Source organism: Chroicocephalus ridibundus, chromosome 20 (genome assembly GCF_963924245.1).
Source record: "Chroicocephalus ridibundus chromosome 20, bChrRid1.1, whole genome shotgun sequence".
NCBI lineage: Eukaryota > Metazoa > Chordata > Aves > Charadriiformes > Laridae > Chroicocephalus > Chroicocephalus ridibundus.
In genome coordinates, this window is record NC_086303.1 from 6,819,609 (window position 1) to 6,823,533 (window position 3,925).

Sequence of the window (3,925 nt, forward strand, 5' to 3'; positions counted from 1 at the left end):
GAGACCGTGTGCCTGCTGGTGGCCAGAGGAGCATCCCACCAAAGCTGTATGTGACAGCCGCCTCTTCGGCATCGTGTGGAGGGTCGAGCAGAGCACCAGGAAACGTAGGGGCAGGACCTGCTGCCTTGGTTTCCACAAGAAATGCTCTATTTCTTTGCGGGAAGAAACACTGGCCGAAGCTGTGCGGTGGTTCGGTGTGCTGGCCGCAGGCTGCGGCACGGCTCCGCTCGCCCTCCCAGCCCCACGATGGGAATGAGCTCCGGGTTGTGACAAATCTGGCTGCTGGGATGTGCTCAGCTGCTCTCCTGAGACCCGAGGGCTGCGGTCCCCAGCCCTGCACTGGGAAAATGGAGTGCCGGTTGTGGGTAGAGCGTCCATGGGGACCGTCCCGGGGGGCTGCTTCACCTCCAAATAGGAGAGAGAACCAGTATTTGCAGTACAGATGGATGAGCCACAAGTTCACACAGAAGCATGATCTGGTTTAAGCAGGTAATTAACTCAGGCTTATTGACCATGGCCCAAACGCCTAATGGAAGAAGTCTGGACACTGCTCAAAAAATTATTTCCTGCTAAATCAAAAGCCAGCTCTTGCCGAGATGAAAGAGAGGTTAATTTACAAAGATGGTCAGAAAGTTTAATAGCAATTTAATTTTTTTGAAATATGTATGTGTTACTATAGCCTGACATTATGGAGGAAATTGCAACAGTCCTGGAATAGACCTGCTGTCTAATTTTACTCCTATCATGTGTACGGTTGGGTTTTATGTGCAACAATTCATTTGATGGCAGGCTCCAAGTATTAGATTTACAGTAAAAATCAATGTGAGGTTACGGGCCCGGTCTGGATTTATGTCCCTTTGACACCGCACACGTGAGACAGTCGCTGCTCCCACAGCCTGCCGTCACCCGGGCAGGGACCCGGCTGGGGGACGGGGGGTTTCCTTGGCCGTGCCGAGGTGGAGCTGCCCCCATCCTGCCCCTCCTCATGGGGAACAGTTTTTCCCTTGTATCAGAATTTCCCTGAGAAATTCCAGAGGCTGCTTTGCTCCCCCAGCCCTCTGGCGCGAAGGTGACCTTTCCCGACTTCTTCAGCCGCTCGCCAGATCTTTAAGCGCCCATAAGCGCTGCCCTGTGGATGGGTCACCTCTTCCAATCCGATGGAGAAGTTTGTCTGCCACTGCAAACACGTGCCCACAGACATTAAATCTCTGCAATTAATCACGGGGACAGTGTGGGAACAGGCTGGTGAGGTCCTTGCTGTCTCTTAAAGGCGAGATCTTCCTTTCCATCAGTTCTCCACCGCTAGCAACAGTTCCTTAATTCCTCACACCGTTCCTCTGTATTAAAAATGTTTAGTTTTGATTTCACTGCTTTAAATAAAGGCAGCGCTTCGTGCTGTTCTTGGGCTGTGCTTTGTAAAGCAGTCGTTTCAGAGGACAATTCCTGTGCGCCAGACGCCTGTTACCAGCACCGTTCCCAGCGACCGCGCACGCATCCCTGAGTTTTCAAGGTACGCTGTTTAATATCAAAATGCTTGAATTAGCTTGTTACATGATAACGCCAATGGAATGGCATATCCATTAATAATATTATGAGCTTTCCTAGGGAGCTATAACCTCTCTGGTATACATGAATTCAGTAATAACTGTAATTATTATGAAGTTAATATAAAACATGATGTCTCACTCTGCCAATTCAAGGGCAGTAAGTGTGAAAAACAGCTTTTCTCCTGATCGCACGTTACACTCGCCCTTCCCTTGGTTCCGAGGCAGCTCTAGGTGTTGAGGGGCGATGGGCAGGAGGAGCAGCCCGGGTAGCGCTGTTGCCTTTCCCGGTGCTGGGCAGGGCGAGGGTCCCCCCTGGCTCCCCAACGCCATCCCGCTGTACCCCGGGCTCCCTGCAGCCCCCTAGAGCCGCTCTCAAGCCGTGGCTGCCGTGGGGGCTGCAGCGCAGGGGGGCACCCCGGGCACCGCTCCCCGCCTCGCCAGGCTGGCGATAAAAGCAATATCCCATCGCTCGCGCGAGCGTGTTTGCGTTGGGCATTTATGGCTCTCTTGGCAGCCACCGGAGCTGTGCCCATCTCCCTTTTATGTCTCCAGCTTTGTTCTTTAAATACTTCCCTTCCCGGAGGGGGCTCAGCTGGCGCTGCAGCCTGGGCGCTCGGCCGTGCCTGCCCCCGCTCCCTGCACCTTCCCCATCCCTCTCTTTATTGCCCCGTAAAAGATCTCCACAGAGTCCGTTTACTTTCTAACGCAGCAGATGAAAAACAATTCTGTCAAGATTTTCTTGTGATTCTCTGCCAGTGACATCATTGCAGTGATGGGGGATCAGAGCCCAGGGATCCGTCTGCGGGATCCGCCTGCCTGGCGGCTGGTGCTCGCAGCCCCTTTGATGCTCGTCTTCAGATGTGTCACCGCAACACGCCGCTTGGATCTCTCCCAGCGGAACGCGCTGAAGTAAACTTGATAATGAAAAGAGCCTTGATGTTCACCTGCTCCCGCTCGCACTGGAGGAAAAAATAGAGACTTTCTTATTCAAATGAGTTGCTGGTTTCATTCAATCTGCCCGCGCTGAGGGAGGCAGAGCTTCCCGCGGGCTGCACCGTCGCACCTGTGGGCTCCGGGCTCCATCTCCGCGGGTCAGGCGGTCGACGCTCTGCTCCTCTTCCAGTTCAGAATGCTGAGCACAAGCATTTGATTCATCAAATCTTTTTAATGCAAAGCTAAAAATAGCAGTTTAAAATCCTCAATCATATATAATTAGTCCTGCGTATATTTTTCAACAGATGTTCCGTCCCCGTTGCTGTTGAATAGAGGCGCGTTGAATGGTGTCAATGGTGTCTCTGTCTGTGGTCGGGAGGGAGGGAACCTGCAGGATTTCAGCTTTCCCACGGGAATGCTTCCTGAAGGCACCGCAGTGATTCCCCGCAGCACCTTTGCTCCAGCCTCCACAGACACATTTTCTTTCCGTGGACAAGGGCTGAATTCCCCAGAGAGTTTTCACTTGGAAGTTTCAGAGGCATAAGAGGTCGGTATGAGGAAATCCATTTCCCCTGCCTGGAGGCACTAAGGGAATTAAGATTGCCACAAGATGATGGATCAGCAAAATTTTCCCTAGGAGATCAGATTAATAGGGATTATAGAAGAGTTGCAGTATATTTATCAAAAGAAAAAAAAATTAAATTCCTCCTCCCACCATCAGAACTGATTGTAAATTTGGTAAATCTATTTTCCTTTAAAAGAATAATAACCATATATCAGACTTCCATAATCTTTATCCCCGAGGGCTCCGAAAATGTATGGTATTAATCTCTGCTACAGGAACAGCACAGATCTTCTATGTTAATTATTGTGCGTCTTATTTGCCCTTTATATCTGGCCTGAGCAGGCACAGGAGTCCCTTAGACAGGGCACAGCGCTGAGAGGTGAACCGGGCAGCTCCGGCCATTCGGGTTTGGGTCACCAGAGGAGGCCGCCGGGGGACGGGCAGGAGCCTGCGGGCGGCGAGGGGGGCTGCGGTCCTCAACCCCCCTGCGCTGAACGTCGGCGTCTGCTGCTGCCTGGCAGGGAGGAAAGAGGAGCTGCACAAAACTGTTGTCATTTTCTCTTCTTCACTTCTATTGTGGATTTTCCTGAATGAATTAGAGGCTGCCAGCACACGCTGTCACAGCAGAATGGCAGAACAAAAACACTCCTGAACCTGGACTTGTAATTTGCCTGCAAAAATAAAGATGCCGTTAAAGAGAGTTGTGACATTTCCTTTGCTTTCAAAGAGGCTGCCAAGGTGTTCAGGCTTTTGTTTCATCTTTTCCTTTCCTAGGTGTTAAATTATTCCTAGTTTTCATATTGTAAATTTACATTAAGATGGCGACTGCAATGAATTAAAGTGGCTGTTTAAAAACTCTTTGCAGCAGCCGTGGTCCCCC

The 3,925-nt window shown here is 51.0% G+C and overlaps 1 long non-coding RNA gene across 1 annotated transcript; it reads left to right on the top strand.

Annotated features, from left to right (window-relative positions):
• Positions 1-817: 817 nt before the first annotated feature.
• On the top strand, positions 818-3,683 carry LOC134525713 (uncharacterized). Its single transcript, XR_010073839.1, has 3 exons — positions 818-1,510; positions 2,304-3,027; positions 3,388-3,683. It is a non-coding gene; the product is annotated as an uncharacterized LOC134525713 (long non-coding RNA).
• Positions 3,684-3,925: the final 242 nt, after the last annotated feature.